The sequence below is a fragment of the Scyliorhinus torazame genome, chromosome 7 (genome assembly GCF_047496885.1).
Source record: "Scyliorhinus torazame isolate Kashiwa2021f chromosome 7, sScyTor2.1, whole genome shotgun sequence".
Lineage (NCBI taxonomy): Eukaryota > Metazoa > Chordata > Chondrichthyes > Carcharhiniformes > Scyliorhinidae > Scyliorhinus > Scyliorhinus torazame.
In genome coordinates this window covers 165665048-165686663 of record NC_092713.1, presented here as the reverse complement: position 1 = coordinate 165686663, position 21616 = coordinate 165665048, and the positions used below count along the sequence as shown (strand labels likewise).

The 21616-nt window shown below is 47.6% G+C and overlaps 1 protein-coding gene and 1 long non-coding RNA gene across 9 annotated transcripts in view; one reads left to right on the top strand and one right to left on the bottom strand.

Annotated features, from left to right (window-relative positions):
* The window catches only part of LOC140426675 (2-5A-dependent ribonuclease-like), an 81594-nt gene extending 77017 nt beyond the window's left edge, over positions 1–4577 (bottom strand). Inside the window, exons 1-2 of one of the 3 annotated variants that reach the window (XM_072511763.1) lie at positions 4472–4542; positions 2002–2103 (exon numbers count right to left, since the gene is read on the bottom strand). The gene's annotated coding sequence lies outside the window, so the exon portion shown is untranslated. Of the gene's footprint in view, positions 1–2001; positions 2104–3079; positions 3212–4471 lie in introns of those variants that run through there. The other 2 variants (XM_072511762.1, XM_072511765.1) reach the window with 2 other exon arrangements.
* On the top strand, positions 4243–18785 carry LOC140426677 (uncharacterized). 6 transcript variants are annotated; one of them, XR_011948261.1, is made up of 8 exons: positions 4243–4378; positions 7009–7381; positions 7909–7945; positions 8544–8580; positions 10554–10606; positions 11234–11455; positions 16030–16067; positions 18538–18785. It is a non-coding gene; the product is annotated as an uncharacterized lncRNA (long non-coding RNA). The 6 variants fall into 6 exon arrangements; XR_011948260.1 differs by lacking the exon at positions 11234–11455; XR_011948265.1 differs by lacking the exons at positions 4243–4378; positions 11234–11455 and adding an exon at positions 4593–4613.
* The last annotated feature ends 2831 nt before the right edge of the window (positions 18786–21616 follow it).

Sequence of the window (21616 nt, the reverse complement as noted above, 5' to 3'; positions counted from 1 at the left end):
TTGTGGTGCATCCGGGGGATCAGGGAAGAGGGATAGATGACCTACTGTTGAGGAGGGCGGAAAGGAGCTTTCGATACTTGGGGATTCAGGTAGCTAGGAGCTGGGGGGCACTGCACAAATTGAATTTGACGCGGCTGGTGGAACAGATGGAGGAGGACTTTAAAAGGTGGGACATGTTGCCATTCTCGCTAGCGGGTAGGGTACAGTCGATTAAAATGGTGGTCCTCCCGAGGTTTCTTTTTGTATTCCAATGCCTCCCAATTCTGATTACCAAGGCCTTCTTTAAGAGGGTAAGCAGGAGCATTATGGGATTTGTGTGGGCGAGCAAGACCCCGAGGGTAAGGAGGGGGTTCCTGGAGCGTAGCAGAGATGGAGGAGGGCTGGCATTGCCGAATCTGGGTGGCTACTACTGGGCAGCCAATGTGGCGATGATCCGTAAGTGGGTGATGGAGGGAGAGGGGGCGGCATGGAAGAGATTGGAGATGGCGTCCTGCAAAGGAACGAGCCTGGGGGCGCTGGTGACGGCACCGCTGCCGCTCTCGCCGACAAGGTACACAAGTCCAGTGGTGGCGGCAACGCTAAAGATCTGGGGGCAGTGGAGACGACACAGGGGTGCGATAGGAGCATCGGTGTGATCCCCGATCAGAGATAACCATCGGTTTGTCCCAGGAAGGATGGACGGGGGGTTTCAGAGCTGGCATCGGGCAGGGATTAGAAGAATGGGATACCTGTTCATCGATGGGACGTTTGCGAGCTTAGGGGCGCTGGAGGAGAAATTTGGACTACCCCCGGGTAATGCCTTCAGGTACATGCAAGTGAGGGCGTTTGTGAGGCGGCAGGTGAGGGTATTCCCGCTGCTCCCGGCACAGGGGATTCAAGACAGGGTGATTTTGGGCGTATGGGTCGGAGAGGGCAAGGTGTCGGCCATATACCAGGAGATGAAAGAAGAGGGGAAGGCTTTGGTAGAGGAGCTGAAGGGTAAATGGGAAGAGGAGTTGGGGGAGGAGATTGAAGAGGGTCTGTGGGCTGATGCCCTAAGTAGGGTTAATTCCTCTTCCTTGTGTGCCAGGCTTTGCCTGATACAATTTAAGGTTGTTCACAAAGCGCATATGACGGGGGCGAGGCTGAGTAGATTCTTTGGGGTGGAGGACAGATGTGGGAGGTGCTCAGGAAGCCCGGCGAACCATGTCCATATGTTCTGGTCATGCCCGGCACTGGATGGGTTCTGGAGGGGAGTTGCAAGGAGAGTATCTAAGGTGGTGAAAGTCCAGGTCAAGCCAAGTTGGGGGCTAGCACTATTTGGAGTAGCGGACGAGCCGGGAGTGCAGGAGGCGATAGAGGCCGGCATTCTGGCCTTTGCGTCCCTGGTAGCCTGGCGAAGGATCTTGTTAGTATGGAAGGATGCGAAGCCCCCCAGTGTGGAAGCCTGGATAAATGATATGGCAGGGTTTCTCAAGTTGGGAAGGATAAAGTTTGCCTTGAGAGGGTCTGTGCAGGGGTTCTCCAGGCGGTGGCAACCGTTCCTAGACCATCTTGCTGAGCGTCAGATGGAGTTCGGTCGACAGCAGCAGCAACCCGGGGGGGGGGGGGGGGGGGGGCGGAGGGAGGAGAGATATCTCTTTCTGGGGTGGGGGGGGCGGGGAGAGGGAGGGATAGGGAGGGGGGGTTCTTCGGGGGGGCATCTGAGCAAGGAAAATACATAAACGATCTGGAAAACTGATGTGTACGGGAGGAATCCAATGTACAAAGTTCTGTATCATATTGATTTGCTATGTTTATGTCTTGCTATGCGAGTTTTTTCTTCTTTTTTTTACGGGGGAGGGGGGTTGTTTATATGGTTGAAAACTCTGTTAAAAAATTCTTAATAAACATATTTTCAAAAAAATATATAACTCAGAAAATATTGCAACAGTAAATAATTCCTCAAAATGTTCCTTCAAACTTCCAAGAAACTTAACACCTTTAAACAGAATCACATCAGGTTAAAGGCTTTACTCTTACGAGTTTAAATCACCCAAATGATCCAGAGATAGTCTTTCATGGCAGAGATCCAGCTCACTGCAAACACAGACACTCCGAAGCTCTTTTCAAACTTGCAGCTCTCTGGAAACACACAAACACACACAAGCTGCTTTTTAAACTGAAACTAAAAACCTGCAAAATGGTTGACCTAAAGCCCAGCCCACCCACTCTCTGACATCACTGTTTTCTTAAAGGTACATTGCTTAAACATCCATGTCTTAAAGATACTCTCACATGACACCACACAGACGCTGGAATGTGGTGACTAGGGTCTTTTCACAGTAACTTCATTGCAGTGTTAATGTAAGCCTACTCGTGACAATAAAGATTATATTATTAAAATCGCTACAGTACAGGAGGCCATTCAGTCCATCGAGTCTGCACCGACCCTCTGAAAGAGCACTCTAACCAGGCTCCAGCCCTATCCTGCAACTCCATCAGCAGCAACTCCATCAGCAGCATGGGCAGCACGGTCACAGTGGGTAGCAAAATTGCTTCACAGCTCCAGGGTCCCAGGTTCAATTCCAGGCTTGGGTCACTGTCTGTGCGGAGTCTGCACGTTCTCCCCGTGTCTGCGAGGGTTTCCTCCCACAGTGCAAAGATGTGCAGGTTAGGTGGATTGGCCATTCTAAATTGCCCTTGGTGTCCAAAAAGGTTAGGAGTCGTTATTGCGTTACGGAGATAGGGTGGAAATGAGGGCTTAAGTGGGTCGGTGCACCGATGGGCCGAATGGCCTCCTTCTGCACTGTATGTTCTATTTCCTCCCCGGCTCAGGTGGTACATTACCTTGTGTAAAAAGAAGCAGCTCATGATGAATGAAAAAATGAATGAAATGAAAATCGCTTATTGTCACAAGTAGGCTTCAAATGAAGTTACTGTGAAAAGCCCCTAGTCGCCACATTCCGGCGCCTGTTCGGGGAGGCTGTTACGGGACAGCCTCCCCGAACACGTGCCGGAATGTGGCGATGTGGATCCCGGAGACGCTGGCCGATTACATCACTGCCGCGTACGTCGAGATGAGGAAGGAGTCGCGAGTCAACAAGGATATGACCTTTACCTCTGCCAGGACGCTGTTATCTGTCCTGCGTATCTCCACTGCCCTGGTACGTACTGCTGAATCCCGCAGGACTCTTCCTTGCCCTCTCCGCCGCAACTGGCCTACCGTGTCCGCTGGTCAGTCCCTGGGTCGCTCTTAACGGTCTTGAGGAGCGGGAAAGGAACTGTTGCCACCCGGCCAAACCTGCGAGACAGCCTTGTGAGCTAGCAGCCCTCGCGATTGTGACTGGCCAGTGATGTTGACACCTCCTGGAATGGAGAGTAGCTCTTACGAGGAAAGGTTGAGGGTGCTAGGCCTTTTCTCATTAGAACGGAGAAGGATGAGGGGCGACTTGATAGAGGTTTATAAGATGATCAGGGGAATAGATGGAGTAGACAGAGACTTTTTCCCCAGGTGGAACAAACCATTACAAGGGGACATAAATTTAAGGTGAATGGTGGAAGATATAGGGGGGGGGGGGGGAAGTCAGAGGTAGGTTATTTACCCAGAGAGTAGGGGGGGGGGGGCTGGAATGCACTGCCTGTGGAAGTAGTTGAGTCGGAAACATTAGGGACCTTCAAGCGGCTATTGGATAGATACATGGATTATGGTAGAATGATGGGGTGTAAATAAATTTGTTCTTAATCTAGGACAAAGGTTTGGCACAACATTGTGGGCCGAAGGGCCTGTTCTGTGCTGTATTTTCTATGTACATTTTTCCTTCCCATTGGAAGACTCGCTGCCATAACATCTCCGACATTGGATAAAAGCAAATTACTGCGGATGCCGGAATCTGAAACAAAAGAGAAAATGCTGGAAAATCTCAGCAGATCTGGCAGCATCTGGAGGGAGAGAAAAGAGCGAACGTTTCGAGAGAGAAGGTGGGAAATATTTATATTTGAATTCACACTCCACAGTATAAATATTTCCCACTTTCTCTGTCTGTTAGCTTTGACAGTCAGCGGACTCGAAAACTTAGCTCTTTTCTCTCCCTCCAGATGCTGCCAGATCCAGCATTTTCTCTTTCATCCCCCTGACATTCTGTCCACCAAATTAAATAAGGAGCTCATTCACTAACTGGGGCAGTTTGAAGGCAGGTGGGACAAGGCGGGCCCTGGTTCCTCACCGCTCATCATGTGACCAAGGTGGGGTCACGTGGCCACAGCCCGGGGATGTCGTGGTCACGTGGGCCTACGCCCCGCCCTCGGCCCAATTCGCGCCTCAAAATGGCTGCCGACGGCCTCGCCTGCTGTTTGGTTGCCGTTAACCGTCCGGATTCAGTAAATAGCAAACCAGACTGAAGTGAAGCTGCGCCCGGAGGTATTGCAATTTAAAAAAAAATGTAATTTATAATGAGCCCAGCGGGGTGGACGCATTGCGTCGCGCGATCGATCCCCTTCCTTTACACCTTACCTCAGCCAGGACACGGCCGTTCGAGACTTCTCTGCCTTGTTGAATCAATTGTTGCGGGAGGGATTCCGCCGTCACCACGGTCGGGGCCCAGGGGGCCGGCAACGGCGCATGCGGCTTGGGGCAGGCGCGCCACTGCAGCCGGGTCCGCCATTTCATTGTGTCCCGCTCCGAGGGCCGGGCGAGAGCGGAGCCCGCATGGGAGGGCCGGGCGGGAGCGGAGCCCGCATGGGAGGGCCGGGCGGGAGCGGAGCCCGCATGGGAGGGCCGGGCGGGAGCGGAGCCCGCATAGGAGGGCCGGGCCGGGCGGAGCCCGCATGGGAGGGCCGTGCAGGGCGGAGCGGAGCCCGCATGGGAGGGCCGTGCAGGGCGGAGCGGAGCCCGCATGGGAGGGCCGTGCAGGGCGGAGCGGAGCCCGCATGGGAGGGCCGTGCAGGGCGGAGCGGAGCCCGCATGGGAGGGCCGTGCAGGGCGGGAGCGGAGCCCGCATGGGAGGGCCGGGCGGGAGCGGAGCCCGCATGGGAGGGCCGGGCGGGAGCGGAGCCCGCATGGGAGGGCCGGGCGGGAGCGGAGCCCGCATGGGAGGGCCGGGCGGGAGCGGAGCCGGAATTAGGGTTTCCGCAGCAAATGACTGGAGCGCTATTTTGGAGATGGAAATGGCGTTATTTAATGATGACCATGAATATAACCGTGGGAGCTCATCTCGGTTAAATGTGAGCCCTAGATTGTGAAGATACTATTTAATGTCAGACTGCTATCAGGGAGAGGGACGGAGTCGCTAGTTAAAGAAGTTTGGAGTGGGGGTTGAAAACAATGGCTTCATCTTCCCAATATTTAATCGGAGGACATGTCTGCTCTTCCAGTACTTATATTTGTTTGTGGAATGCAGGCCCATCTCCAATTGTCCAGGAGAAGCTGGTGGTGAGCAGTTGCCTTCAACTGATGAGGTGTTGGTCCACCCACAATGCTGTTGGGGAGGGAGTTCCTGGATTTTGACCTTCATTTCCAAGGCAGGATGAGTGGCTTGAAGGGGAACTTGCAGGTAGTGGTGTTCCCATGTGTCTGCTGCCATTTCCTTGTGGATGGTAGAAGTGAGGGTGTCAAGGTTAGATTTTCAGGGATGCTCAATGCAGATGATTATCTTGCTGTGACTGAGTGGATAAGGGGACAGGATGGGAGCAATCTCCACCCCACTGCACAGCTGGTCAGTGTTGGAGGAGGGTGGTGTGGTCACTGTGTCAAAGCTGGAGAAGGATGAGGGAAAGCTTTCCATTGTCACAGGATGTCGCTTGTGACTTTGATGATAGCTGTTTTGGTAATGTGCTGGGCAAAAACCTGATTAGAGGGATTGAAACGTGAAGTTCCGGGAAGATAGGTTTGTGAGGAGACAACATATTCAAGGACGTTGGAGATGGGATGGCAAGAACAGCGGGTGAGGATTTTTTTGATAAGAGTAATTAAGTCAGATTTGAAGTGGAGTGGGAGAGTATCCAAGGAGAGGTTGCCTGGTCTGGAAGGTGTTAACTTTGCAGAGAGGCTGAATAGACTTCTCTTTTCATTAGAACAACGGAGGTTGAGGGCTGACATGATAGAAGTCTACAAGAATATGAGGGGCATGGGTTGAGTGGATGGGCAGGCACTCTTTCCCAGGGTGGAGGGGTCAGTCACCAGGGGGCATAGCTTTAAGGCCCATGGGACAAAGTTTAGAGATGTGCGAGGCAGGTTTTTTAAGTAGAGGGTGGTGAGTGCTTGGAACGTGTTGCCAGGCGAGGTTGTGGAAGCAGATACATTATTCAAAAGGCATCTCGACAAATAAATGGATAGGATGGATATAGAGGGATACGGCACAAGAAAGTGCTGAGTGTTTTCGCCGAGGTTGATATCGTGACTGGTACAGGCTTGGAGAGCCGAAGGGCTTGTCCCTGTGCTATATTGTTCTTTGTTAACAATATCAGTTAACTTGGGAGCCAGGAAGGTGGGTGGTCATCAGTTTAGAGGGAGTAGGATTTGAGGAAGAACGAGGTGAGTGATGGACAAGATAAGCTCGAACATCTGGGAAGATTGGAAAGTAAGGCACTGCTCTCACTCTGGTCTTCTAATGGAATGGGATGACTGCAACTCCAGCAGCACACACACAACAAAGCAGTCTGGCTAGTCAGCATTACAGCAAACACTTCAAGAATCCACTCCCTCCTGCATTGGTGCACTGTGTGGAGCAGTGGTGAGCAAACTGCGGCACATGCGATCCGTGTGTAATGTTGCCACATTCCACTGATTTCCATCCGTCTAGCTTTTTTCCTACCGGTATGACTGAGTGATACACACACAAAACAAAGGCGAGTAAGATGAGGTTGGTGCTGATTGCTCTCAACATTGACCTGAGTGTCGTGCATCCCTCTTGTGTGTGTCCAATTGAGCGTAAATATTTATTTTGTTTCTACCATTTGAAGTTGATTGTTCTCTTAATGAATGATTAAACATTTTCTATGACTTCTTATGAAATGTTCAGCGTGTATTAAATGTATTTAATCTTATTCAAGGGTCACAGTGAACAAGCCTGATTTCAATCTTGTGGCCCACCAAAATGAAGGAGGGCCACTCATTAGCCTAGTTTGCCCATCATTGATGTAGAGGATGGATTGAAGCAACTCACCAAGACCTGTTAAGCAGTAGCTTCCATACTCCTGATCTGTATCGTCGAGGGGAACACGGACACAAAGGATCACTTTCACATTTCTGGCGTGCTACACAGCCCACGTGGAAATACATCATCACTGCGTCAAAATCCTGGTGTGCCCAACCTGCCACATGGGCTACAGAAGTTCAACATAGTGACTCTCCATCAAAAACAGTCAATGCTAGCCTTGCCAGTGACCCCCACAAGCCAAGAATTTGTTTGTAATACCTGCAGCGGTGAGTGTACCACAGTTACCCCTCGCTTTATTTCAGTGTCTTGACTCGACTAATTTTGAATAGAAGGATGCAAATGATGTTTATTGGGAAATGTGATGTTACTGATCTTTAAAGTGAAAGCTCTGATGCATCCTTCAGCTCGCAGTAGGGTATTCAGGCTGGACTCTGGTTCCATGGACAACACTGTCTCTCACCTCAGACTGGGGTTCAGTTTAGGGATGTGGTCAGTTAATGAAGGGGCAGCACGGTGGCAGAGTGGTTAGCACTGCTGCCTCATGGCGACAAGGACCCGGGTTCTAACGCAACTCCGGGTCACTATCCGTGTGGAGTTTGCACTTTCTCCCCGTGACTGCATGGGTCTTAACCCCACAACGCAAAGATGTGCGGGGTAGGTGGATTGGCCATGCTAATTTGCCCTTTGATTGGGGGGGGGGGGAAGAATTCTGTACTCTAAATTTATTTTTAAAAAGTGGTCAGTTAATGATATACTGGTGTGAACACTAATAACTATTTCATGTTGTTGACAGAGAGCCTGGTCATGGAACTTGTGATCATTTCAATATGGTAAGTGACTGTTAACGTGATGGAATTGTGTGAATATATCTACCTGTTAATCTTCAGCAGGATGTGAATGATGATGCTATTTACATGTTGACTTCACCATGAGGCTCAAAGTAAACGCTCTGATGTGTCCTGCAGCTCACTGGGAGCAGATTTCCCCATTTAGTTTTTCAGGCGCTTTAGTCCCTCTAGCTGATTGTATTGCTTTTCATCTGGTTCCCTGCTCATTTAATAAATCCACAAATAACTGAAGGCAACACTTGCTGCTCAAAAATAACTTTGGTTCAGTGCTCCTGCCAGATTGGGATTGAATCATCCACAGTTTGGCTCGATAAACAGGCACCTTGCTCAACAATAAAGATTGTTCCAGAAATTCAAAACATTGGGCAGTTCCAGATTGGGAAAGTATGTTACTGATCTTCAAAGCAAAAACTCTGATGCATCCTTCAGATCACAGTAGGGTATTCAGGCTGGTGTCTGGTTACACGGGGAACACTGGGTGTGCACTGTCTCTTACCTCCCACTGGGGTTCAGTTTGGGGATGTGGTCAGTTAATGACATACTGGTGTGGGCACTAATAATTATTTCATGTTGTTGACAGAGAGTCTGGATGTGGAACTTGTGATCATTTCAATATGGTAAGTGACTTTCTAACATAAATGGAATTGTGTTTGAATATATCTATCTACCTGTTAATCTTCAGCAGCAGGGTGCAAATGATGATGATATTTACATGTTGATTTCACCATGAGGTTCAAAGTAAACACTCTGTGTCCTGCAGCTCACTGGGAGCAGATTTCAACATTTAGTTGGAAATGGGGCTTTCCATCTGGTTCCCTACTCATCCAACCATTCCACAAAGGTAAAAAAGCAGAACTCCCAAGGTGAGGTGAAAGTGGCTGCCCGTATTATCACAGCAGCATTGAATGCCATCAACTAGCCTGCGCAAGGCAAGTCAATGAGAAACGGGAGGGGGGGAGGGGGAATCTCCACTGGTTGAAGTCATAGCCAGCATAAATGAAGATGGTTATGGTGGTTGGAGGTCCGTCATCTCGGCTCCAGGACATCACTGCAGGTGGTCTTCAGGGCAGTGTCTTGGGCTCAACCACCATCAGCTGCTTCATCAATGACCTTCAGCAGGTTCGAAATGGGGGTGCTTGTTGATTTTACAATGTTCAGCACCATGCATGACTCCTCTGATAACAAAACTGTTCTCCCAAGTATAGCAAGACCCGGAAAAAGAGTCAGACTTGGGTTGAAAAATAACACTGGTGCCATCTAAGTGCCAGTCATTTAAATCTGGCTACCAGAGCTGGATAGAACATAGAAAAATACAGAATAGGCCCTTCGGCCCACGATGTTGTGCCGAACCTTTGTCCTAGATTATCATAGAATTTACAGTGCAGAAGGAGGCCATTACAGTGCAGGGAGGATGCACAGACTCCGCACACAGTGACCCAAGCCGGAATCGAACCTAGGACCCTGGAGCTGTGAAACAATTGTGCTATCCACAATGCTACCATGCTGCCCTCAAGAACAAATAAATCTACACTATATCATTTTACCGTAATACATGTACCTATCCAATAGCTGCTTGAAGGTCCCTAATGTTTCCGACTCAGGCTGAGACTTAATTCTGTGGCGAGTAACTCACTTCCTGAATCCCCAAACTCTGTCCACTTACAAGGTGCGAGTCAGGAGTGTGATGGAACACTCTCCATTTGCCTGGATGAGAGTGTTTCCAGCAACACTCGAGAAGCTTGACACCCTCAAGGACCAAGCAGCCCATTTGAATGGCACTCCATTCATCATTGTAAAGATTCATTCGCTCCACCATTGATGCTCAGTGGCAGCAGTGTGTACCGTCTACAAGATTTACTGCAGCAACTCGCCAAGGCTTATTTAGCAGCACACTTCAAACCTACAATCTCTACCATCTAGACAAACGAGGGCAGCAGATGCATCGGGAACACCCATTTCCTGCCAGTTCCCCTCCAAATCACTCATCCTGACTTGGAAATATATTGTCAATCCTTCACTGTTGCTGGGTCAAAATCCTGGAACTCCCTCCCTAACAGCCCACACAAATGGACTGTAGCGGCTCAAGAAGCTGACTCACCACCACCTTCTCCTGAGGCAATTAGGGATGGGCAATAATACCTGCACTCCTTGAATGAAGAAGAAAACAGGAATATCTAAGGCACTGTGCTCCGCCTCTTTGGTATTGTGTCGTCTTGTTCCCTGCTCACCTGACCATTCCACAAATAACTGAAGCTAACGTTCTAGGGGTGATTGCCCTTAAATTAAAGTAGCATTTGACCGAGTGCAGCTTCAAGGAACCCCATCAAAATTGAAGTCAAGCCTGGCTCAGTAAATAACACCTTGTAAAGAGATGCCTGTTTGGAACTGTGGGGTGTGTATTCTGAAGTTACTTTATATTTTGAAGTGATTTTATATTCTTGGTTACTCTCGAGGGGAAGCTGTCTAAAGCTTGTTTGATTGGTCAGTTCACGGTGAAAACACAGCTTAAAGACTAACTAGTTAAAAAATGCAAAACAAACACCCCAACCGTGTTGGCCTGATGACTCTTGTTTATGTTGTGATCCAACAGGACCGTTCACTGTGACTCTGAAGAATCCAGAGCGGACACCACACATTGACCTGGTATGTTATTTTGCCGAAGTTCAGAAAATAAAGATTCAAAAACAGTCTGTTCTTTTTAAAGGGAGGATTCTCTGATCACTGGGATTGGTTTGTGAGGCAGAAGGACAGCAGTGCGGGTTCAATTCGCGTACCAGCTGATAATTCTGAATTCTCCCTCAGTGTACCCGAACAGGCGCCAGAATGTGGCGACTAAGGGCTTTTCACAGTAACTTCATTGCAGTGTTAATGTAAGCCTACTTGTGACAATAAAGATTATTTATTTTATTTTTTGTGTATTTGGAGGAATTTGTTTTATAGAGAGAATAAGATACAACTGACTCTTAAATGAACAGACTCCAGGATCCGATTAGCTGCCCATCTGGAGCTGGTTAATTCAGAGTTTGAATGTTAAAACAGTTTGATAGGATGGTGGTAGGTGAAGGTATTGAGAGATGTGGTACCAAGACCAGCAAGTGGTGGTAGGATGTAGATCGCTCATGATCCGATCAAATAAACAGTCTGGAGGGGCTGAATGGCCCGCTGTTGGGCTTTTTGTGTGTGGTGTGAGCACAGGGGAAGCAAATGTACAAGGGCTGTTTTTTTAATTAAAGTTAGTAATGTCGTCTTTACTTGCCTCCTCTCGAACAGGATTTATACCCACTTGGAAAAAAATGGATTCCTAAACGATGGACAGCATGGTTTTGTGAAGGGGAGGTCATGCCTCACCATCTTGATTTGAGTTTTTTGAGGTGATAAAGATGATTGATGAGGAGAGGGCGGTGGATGTTGTTTACATGGACTTCAGTAAAGCCTTTGACAAGGTGCCTCATGGAAGACTGGTACAAAAGGTGAAGTCACGCGGGATCAGAGGTGAGGTGGTAAGATGGATACAGAACTAGCTTGGTCACAGAAGGCAAAGGGTGTAGGAGTAGAAGGGTGTTTTTCTGAATGGAAGGTTGTGCCTAATGATGTTCCACAGGGATCTGTGCTGGGGCCTCTGTTGCTTGTTGTGTACATAAACAATTTGGAGGAAACTGTAGCCGATCTGATTAGTTGTGGATAGGGTAGAACATAGAAAAATACAGCACAGAACAGGCCCTTCGGCCCACGATGTTGTGTCGAACCTTTGTCCTAGATTAATCTTGAATCGTTGAATTTACAGTGCAGAAGGAGGCCATTCGGTCCACTGAGTCTGCACCGGCTCTTGGAAAGAGCACCCTACCCAAGGTCAACACCTCCACCCAACACCAAGGGCAATTTATCATGGCCAATCCACCTAACCTGCACATCTTTGGACTGTGGGAGGAAACCGGAGCACCCGGAGGAAACCCACGCACACACTGGGAGGATGAGCAGACTCCGCACAAATAGTGACCCAAGCCGGAATCGAACCTGCAACCCTGGAGCTGTGAAGCAATTGTGCTATCCACAATGCTACCGTGCTGCCCTCAAGAACAAATAAATCTACACTAAATAATTTTATCGTAATCCATGTACCTATCCAATAGCTGCTTGAAGGTCCCTAATGTTTCTGACTCAACTACTTCCACAGGCAGTGCATTCCATGTCCCCACTACTCTCTGGGTAGAGAACCTACCTCTGACATCCCCCCCCTATATCTTCCACCATTCACCTTTAAATTTATGTCGCCTTGTAATGGTTTGTTCCACCCGGGGGAAAAAGCCTCTGACTGTCTACTCTATCTATTCCCCTGATCATCTTATAAACCTTTATCAAGTCACCCCTCATCCTTCTCCGTTCTAATGAGAAAAGGCCTAGCACCCTCAAGCTTTCCTCGTAAGACCTACTCTCCATTCCAGGCAACATCCTGGTAAATCTTCTTTGCATCTTTTCCAAAGCTTCCACATCCTTCCTGATGATTAGGCGACCAGAACTGTACACAGTACTCCAAATGTGGCCTTACCAAAGTTTTGTACAGCTGCATCATCACCTCACGGCTCTTAAATTCAATCCCTCTGTTCATGAACGCTAGCACACCATAGGCCTTCTTCACAGCTCTATCCACTTGAGTGGCAACTTTCAAAGATGTATGAACATTGACCCCAAGATCTCTCTGTTTCTCCACATTGCCAAGAACTCTACCGTTAACCCTGTATTCCGCATTCATATTTGTCCTTCCAAATTGGACAACCTCACACTTTTCAGAGTTAAACTCCATCTGCCACTTCTCAGCCCAGCTCTGCATCCTATCTATGTCTCTTTGCAGCCGACAACAGCCCTCCTCACTATCCACTACTCCACCAATCTTCGTATCGTCTGCAAATTTACTGACCCACCCTTCAACTCCCTCATCCAAGTCATTAATGAAAATCACAAACAGCAGAGGACCCAGAACTGATCCCTGCGGTACGCCACTGGGATCCAGGCTGAATATTTGCCATCCACCCACCACTCGCTGACTTCTATCGGTTAGCCAGTTCGTTATCCAACTGGCCAAATTTCCCACTATTCCATGCTTCCTTACTTTCTGCATAAGCCTACCATGGGGAACCTTATCAAATGCCTTACGAAAATCCATGTACACTACATCCACTGCTTTACCTTTATCCACATGCTTGGTCACCTCAAAGAATTCAATAAGACTTGTAAGGCAAGACCTACCCCTCACAAATCCGTGCTGACTATCCCTAATCAAGCAGTGTCTTTCCAGATGCTCAGAAATCCTATCCTTCAGTACCCTTTCCATTACTTTGCCTACCACCGAAGTAAGACTAACTGGCCTGTAATTCCCAGGGTTATCTCTAGTCCCTTCTTTGAACAGGTGTACGATTTTTTCCACTCTCCAATCCCCTGGTACCACTCCTGTTGACAGTGAGGACGAAAAGATCATTGCCAACGGCTCTGTAATTTCATCTCTTGCTTCCCATAGAATCCTTGGATATATCCCGTCAGGCCCGGGGGACTTGTCTATCCTCAAGTTTTTCAAAATGCCCAACACATCTTCCTTCCTAACAAGTATTTCCTCGAGCTTACCAATCTGTTTCACACTGTCCTCTCCAACAATATCGCCCCTCTCATTTGTAAATACAGAAGAAAAGTACTCGCTCAAGACCTCTCCTATCTCTTCCGACTCAATACAATACAATCTCCCGCTACTGTCCTTGATCGGACCTACCCTCGCTCTAGTCATTTTCATATTTCTCACATGTGTAAAAGGCCTTGGGGTTTTCCTTGATCCTACCCGCCAAAGATTGTTCATGCCCTCTCTTAGCTCTCCTAATCCCCACGGTAGCACGGTAGAATAGTGGATAGCACAGTTGCTTCACAGCTCCAAGATCCCAGGTTCGATTCCCGGCTTGGGTCACTGTCTGTGCAGAGTCTGCACGTTCTCCCTGTGTCTGCATGGGTTTCCTCCGGGTGCTGCAGTTTCCTCCCACAGTCTCACAAAGACAAAGATGTGTGGGTTAGGTGGATTGGCTATGCTACATTGCCCTTAGTGTCCAATGAGGTTGGGTGTGGCTGCTGGGTTGCGGGGATGTTTTGGAGTTGTGGGCTTGGGTGGGGTGCTCTTTCCAGGGGCCGGTGCAGACTCGAGCTGAGTGGCCTCCTTCGGCACTGTAGATTATATGATTATGATCTATAACACCAAGGTTGGTGGACTGGCAGATAGTGTTCAGGATTGTCAGAAGCTATAGCAGGACAAAGATAGGCTGGAGACTTGGGCAGAGAAATGGCAAATGGAGTTTAATCTGGACAAATGTGATGTAATGCCTTTTGGTAGGTCTAACAGGGGAGAAATATATTGGAAATGGCAAAAGTCTTGAATATAGAAAGTCAGAGACCTGGACGTGCAGGTCCACAGATCTTTGAAGGTGGCAACACAAATAGACAAGGTAGTCAAGGAAGCAAACGGAATGCTTGCCTTCATTGGACGGGGCATCGAGTATAAAAACTGGCAAGTCATGCTCCAGTTGTACACAACCTTGGAAAGGCCGCACTTGGAATATTGCGCACAATTCACCACACTACCAGAAGGATGTGGGGGCTTTGGAGAGGGTGCTGAGGAGGTTTACCAGGATGTAGCCTGGTCTGGAGGGTTTTAGCTATGTTGAGAGGCTGACTTTTTATGAGAAAGACGCAGGTTGAGTGGTGACCTGATAGAGGTCTACAAGATTATAAGGGGCATGGATAGAGTGGATGGGTAGGCACTCTCCCAGGGTGGAGCGGTCAGTCACCAGGGAGCATAGGTTTAAGGTCCGTGGGGCAACATTTAGAGGAGATGTGTGAGGCAGGTTTTTTTTACACGGTGGTGAGTGTCTGGAATGCGTTGGCAGGGGAGGTTGTGGGAACAGATACATTAACGGCATTCAAAAGGCATCTTGACAAACACATAGGATGTGTATAGAGGGATATGGCACAAGGAAGTGCTGAGGGTTTTGGCAACGGTTGGTATCATGGCCGATCCAGGCTTGGGAGGGCCGTAGGTCCTGTTCCTGTGCTGTATTCTTCGCCTGTCTGCGCCAATGCCTAAATTCCACTAATGAGCCAGGGGAAGGAAACTTAAACATTCAATTCACAGACATAGTGTTAACATAGAACATAACAGTGCAGAAGGAGGCCATTTGGCCCATCGAGTCTGCACCGACCCACTTAAACCCTCATTTCCACCCCATCCCCGTAACCCACTAACCCCTTCTAACCTTTTTGGTCACTAAGGGCAATTTTATCATGGCCAATCCACCCAACCTGCACGTCTTTGGACTGTGGGAGGAAACCGGAGCACCCGGAGGAAACCCACGCAGACACGGGGAGAACGTGCAAACTCCGCACAGACAGTGACCCAGCAGGGAATCGAACCTGGGACCCTGGCGCTGTGAAGCCACAGTGCTATCCACTTGTGCTACCGTGCTGCCCTGACAATCATTGTGACTCCAAAAAATGAGTAATAATTTGAACAAAAGCGCTGCTTGCTCTTTTATGTACGTTTTGATTTCAGATAGTCGTTTGGTACAGAATTTAAGTTTGAAAAAAAAAAAAAAAAAGTTTGGCGAAGCTTATGTTTTGCAATCACAATTTGCAAGACTTATCAAATGTAATGGGAACAATATATACTGTTTGTTTTGCAAATGGAATTGATTCGTAGGGAATGCACCAGTTAATGGTGACTGACAGTTAACTACCAAGTATTTTGATTTTAAATGATACCCTAAATTGCTCAACAGTAAAGATTGTTCCCAAAAAGTTGAAATGTAATTTAACTGGTCCAGTTTGGGAAATGTGATGTTGCTGACCTTCAAAGCCATCACTTTGATGCATCCTTCAGATCATAGTATGGTATTCAGGCTAGTCTCTGGTTACAGACAGACAACCATGGGGAGACTGGGTGTACACTGTCCTCACCTCAGATTGGGTTCAGTTTAGGAAAATGTTCAGTTCGTTAAGTCCTGGGGTGGGCACTAATAATTATTTCCTGTTCTTGACAGAGAGCTTGGACATGGAACTTTGTGATCATTTCAATATGGTAAGTGACTTTCTAACACAATGGAATTGTTTGAATGTATCTACCCATTAATCGTCAGTAGCAGGATGTAAATGATGATGCTATTTACATGTTGATTTCACCATGAGGCTCAAAGTAAACGCTCTGATGTGTCCTGCAGCTCACTGTGAGATTTTACCATTCGCTGTTCAGGAAATAGTGTTTTAGCTGGTTGTGTAATTTTTAATCTTGTCTCCCTCATTGTCTGGTCATGACTGGAAGTATTGTTGAATAAAGAATAAGTTAGGGGGGGGGGGGCACTGCGTTGTTATTTACACATATGTGAGAAATATGAGAATGACTAGAGCGAGGGTAGGTCCAATCAAGGACAGTAGCGGGAGATTGTGTATTGAGTCTGAAGAGATAGGAGAGGTCTTGAATGAGTACTTTTCTTCTGTATTTACAAATGAGAGGGGCCATATTGTTGGAGAGGACAGTGTGAAACAGATTGGTAAGCTCGAGGAAATACTTGTTAGGAAGGAGGATGTGTTGGGCATTTTGAAAAACTTGAGGATAGACAAGTCCCCCGGGCCTGACGGGATATATCCAAGGATTCTATGGGAAGCAAGAGATGAAATTGCAGAGCCGTTGGCAATTATCTTTTCATCCTCACTGTCAACAGGGGTGGTACCAGGGGATTGGAGAGTGGCGAATGTCGTGCCCCTGTATAAAAAAGGAACTAGGGATAACCCTGAGAATTACAGGCCAGTTAGTCTTACTTCGGTGGTAGGCAAAGTAATGGAAAGGGTACTGAAGGATAGGATTTCTGAGCATCTGGAAAGACACTGCTTGATTAGGGATAGTCAGCACGGATTTGTGAGGGGTAGGTCTTGCCTAACAAATCTTATTGAATTCTTTGAGGAGGTGACCAAGCATGTGGATGAAGGTAAAGCAGTGGATGTAGTGTACATGGATTTTAGTAAGGCATTTGATAAAGTTCCCCATGGTAGGCTTATGCAGAAAGTAAGGAGGCATGGGATAGTGGGAAATTTGGCCAGTTGGATAACAAACTGGCTAACCGATAGAAGTCAGAGAGTGGTGGTGGATGGCAAATATTCAGCCTGGATCCCAGTTACCAGTGGCGTACCGCAGGGATCAGTTCTGGGTCCTCTGCTGTTTGTGATTTTCATTAATGACTTGGATGAGGGAGTTGAAGGGTGGGTCAGTAAATTTGCAGACGATACAAAGATTGGTGGAGTTGTGGATAGTAAGGAGGGCTGTTGTTGGCTGCAAAGAGACATAGATAGGATGCAGAGCTGGGCTGAGAAGTGGTAGATGGAGTTTAACCCTGAAAAGTGTGAGGTTGTCCATTTTGGAAGGACAAATATGAATGCGGAATACAGGGTTAACGGTAGAGTTCTTGGCAATGTGGAGGAGCAGAGAGATCTTGGGGTCTATGTTCATACATCTTTGAAAGTTGCCACTCAAGTGGATAGAGCTGTGAAGAAGGCCTATGGTGTGCTCGCGTTCATTAACAGAGGGATTGAATTTAAGAGCCGTGAGGTGATGATGCAGCTGTACAAAACTTTGGTAAGGCCACATTTGGAGTACTGTGTACAGTCATTTTAGGAAGGATGTGGAAGCTCTGGAAAAGGTGCAAAGAAGATTTACCAGGGTGTTGCCTGGAATGGAGAGTAGGTCTTACGAGGAAAGGTTGAGGGTGCTAGGCCTTTTCTCATTAGAGCGGAGAAGGATGAGGGGCGACTTGATAGAGGTTTATAAGATGATCAGGGGAATAGATAGAGTAGACAGTCAGAGACTTTTTCCCTGGGTGGAACAAACCATTACAAGGGGACATAAATTTAAGGTGAAAGGTGGAAGATATAGGAGGGATATCAGAGGTAGGTTCTTTACCCAGAGAGTAGTGGGGGCATGGAATGCACTGCCTGTGGAAGTAGTTGAGTCGGAAACATTAGGGACCTTCAAGCAGCTATTGAATAGGTACATGTATTACGGTAAAATGATATAGTGTAGATTTATTTGTTCTTAAGGGCAGCACGGTAGCATTGTGGATAGCACAATTGCTTCACAGCTCCATGGTCCCAGGTTCGATTCTGGCTTGGGTCATTGTCTGTGCGGAGTCTGCACGTCCTCCCCATGTCTGCGTGGGTTTCCTCCGGGTGCTCCGGTTTCCTCCCACAGTCCAAAGATGTGTGGGTTAGGTGAATTGGCCAATGATAAATTGCCCTTAATGTCCAAATTGCCCTTGGTGTTGGGTGGAGGTGTTGAGTTTGGGTAGGGTGCTCTTTCCAAGAGCCGGTGCAGACTCAAAGGGCCGAATGGCCTCCTGCACTGTAAATTCAATGATAATCTATGATTAATCTAGGACAAAGGTTCGGCACAACATCGTGGGCCGAAGGGCCTGTTCTGTGCTGTATTTTCTATGTTCTATTTTAACTTCTCAGATGAAAGGCCTCCACCCCAGACATTGACCTGCCTCCTCTATTTACAGATGCTGACTGGGGGTTCCACGGTGCGAATCCTGGATGTTTTATCAAATGAAGTTCTGAATTGAGTTTCGTGTCTACAGTCGATTGTTTCCTGTATGATGGGAGACCGCTTTGTTCCTGCAAAATTGATTTGAAAATGTCAGTGTCCTTCCATTCATTGTGCGCTCTCTTCTTGAGCAGCTGCTTATTGCAGTGTGACACTTGTAGGCCTGAATAAAGCTCTTCCTATCTCGTTTTATTCATGAACAAATTGCTTGATGCCAGGCGTCCTCTTTTTTTTTCCCCTCCCCCTTTGCTTTGAGAAACTTCTATTATGTTGCTCTCAGACTTGAGCGTATCCTCCTTGACGATGCAGTTTGCAGTGGGACAATATCCAATTGTTTTCCTGTGCACTGGGTGTCAAGTAAAATGATACAATAATAAGTATATGTGGTTGTTTGTGGCTTGAGTTCTTTAGTTTGAGTTTAGTTGAATTTCTTTTGTTTGAGTTTAGTTGGATTAACAGTTATGCAATATGTGAATGATCTAAAATGAGTTCTAACTGTAATTTACATGATTAACTTTTTGGACAATACATGTTAAATTGCTTTGTGCTTTTCTGACCCTAGTGATGCAGTGCAGGAGGTAGCCATTCAACCCAGTGAGTCTTGTCTGGCTCATTTGAAGAGCCTATTCGTCTATCCTGTACTATTTTTCAAAGTATTTAGCCAATTCCCTTTGGAAGACCACTATTGAATCTGCATCCAACACACAATTAGGCAGTCCATTCCAAATCTGAACCACTCTTGTTAAAATAATAATGTTTTTACTCCTGTGACATCTGATTCTTTGCAGCCAGTTCAATTTGTGCTCTTTGGTTATCGATCCTTCAGCCATTGGAAACACTGCCCAAACCCTTCATGATTCTAAACAGCTCACAGATCCCCTTATCTCTTCAGCTGCTGTGTTTATCTGTCCTGCCACCGTTAAACATTTGTGCACTGACATCCTGGATCTCTTGTCTCCTTCAAATGTTTCTCTTGTTCTTTTGACCAAAATGTAGTGCCTCACAGTTCCATTTGCCATGGAGGATGATATTGTCATCGGACTCGTTGGGGGCAGCACGGCAGCATGGTGGATAGATAGCACAATTGCTTCACAGCTCCAGGGTCCCAGGTTCGATTCCGGCTTGGATCACTGTCTGTGCGGAGTCTGCACATCCTCCCCGTGTGTGCGTGGGTTTCCTCCGGGTGCTCCGGTTTCCTCCCACAGTCCAAAGATGTGCAGGTTAGGTGGATTGGCCATGATAAATTGCCCATAGTGTCCAAAATTGCCCTTAGTGTCGGGTGGGGTTACTGGGTTAAGGGGATAGGGTGAAGGTGTTGACCTTGGTTAGTGTGCTCTTTGCAAGAGCTGGTGCAGACTCGATGGGCCGAATGGCCTCCTCCTGCACTGTAAATTCTATGATCTATAATCCTGGAATCGACTCCCAAAATAGCAGGTGGTGAAATTTAAACTAAAAAAAAATGTCCGGAATTAAAAGTAATGATGACCGGGGTAGCGTGGGTTAGCACTGCTGCCTCGTGGCGTTGAGGACCCGGATTTGATTCCGACCCCAGGTCACTGTCCGTGTGGAGTTTGCACATTATCTCCGTGGGTCTCAGCCCTACAACACAAAAGATGTGCAGGTAGGTAGATTGGCCACTCTAAATAGCCCCTTAATTGGAAAAAAAATAATTGGGCACTCTACATTTAAACAAAAGTAAAGACGACCGTGAAACGATTGTCATAAAAGCCCACCTGGTTCACTAATGTCTTTACCTGGTCTGGCCTACATGTGACTCCAGACCAACAGCTATGTGGTTGACTCTGGAATGGTCTAGCAAGCAAGCCACTCAGTTGTATTCAACCGCTACAAAAATACGGAAAAGGAATGAAACCGGATGGACCACCCGGCATTGACCCAGCCACTGGAAACAACAACAGCAAATGCAACAACACAAACCTAGCCCTGCAAAGTCTTCCTCGCTAACATCTGGGGGCTTGTGCAAAGTTGGAAGAGCTATCGCGGACTAGTCGAGCACCAGCCTGACATATTCATACTCGGTATCATCCTAGGAACAGTCTCCGACACCATTATCACCATTCCTAGGTATGCCCTGTCTCACTGGCAAGACAGGCCCAGTAGAGATGGCAGCACAGTGGTAAATGGTCAGGGGAGAGTTGTCTGGGAGTCTTTGACATTGAATCTGGACCCCATGAAGTCTCATATTTTCAGGTGAAACCTGGGCAAGGAAACCTGATTACCATGTACCAGCCACCATCAGCTGATGAATCGGTACTCCATGTTGAATATCACTGGGAGAAAGCAGAGGGTGGCAAGGGCGCAGAATATGCTGTGCTGGGGGAATATAAATGTCAATCATAAAGAGTGGCTCGGTAGTAACACCACAGACCGAGCTGGCCAGATCCTAAAAGACATAGTTGCTAGACTGGAACTGCAGAAGGTGGTGAGGGAACCAACAAAAGGGGGAAAAAGTATTTGACCTTATCCACACCAACCTGTCTGCTGCATCTGTCCATGAAAGTATCGGTAGACATGCCCATTGCGCAGTTCTTGTGACAACATTGAGAATAAACTCCGTGTTGTGGCAGTACCGCAGTGCTAAAGGGGATAGACGTCGAACAGATCTAGCAACTCCAGACTGGGCATCCATGAGGCACTGGCCATCAGCAGCAACAGAATTGTATTCAACCCCAATCTGTAATCTAATGGCCTGACGTATCCCCCACTCTGCCATTATCACCAAGGTAGAGGATTGACCCTGGTTCATTGAAGAGTGCAGGAGAGCAACGCCAGGGACACCTAAAAATGAGGTGTCAACCTGGTGAAGCTATAGCACAGGACTACTTGTGTGCCAAACAGCATAAGCAGCAAGGAATCGAACAAGGCTGAAGCATTCCCAATACCCTTCAGGCAGAAGTGCTGAGTGGATGATCCCTCTCTTGCTCTTCCTGAGGTCCCCAGCATTACAGATGTCAGTCTAGTTAATACGATTCACTCCACGTGATGAAGAAACAGCTGGAGGAACGAGATACTGC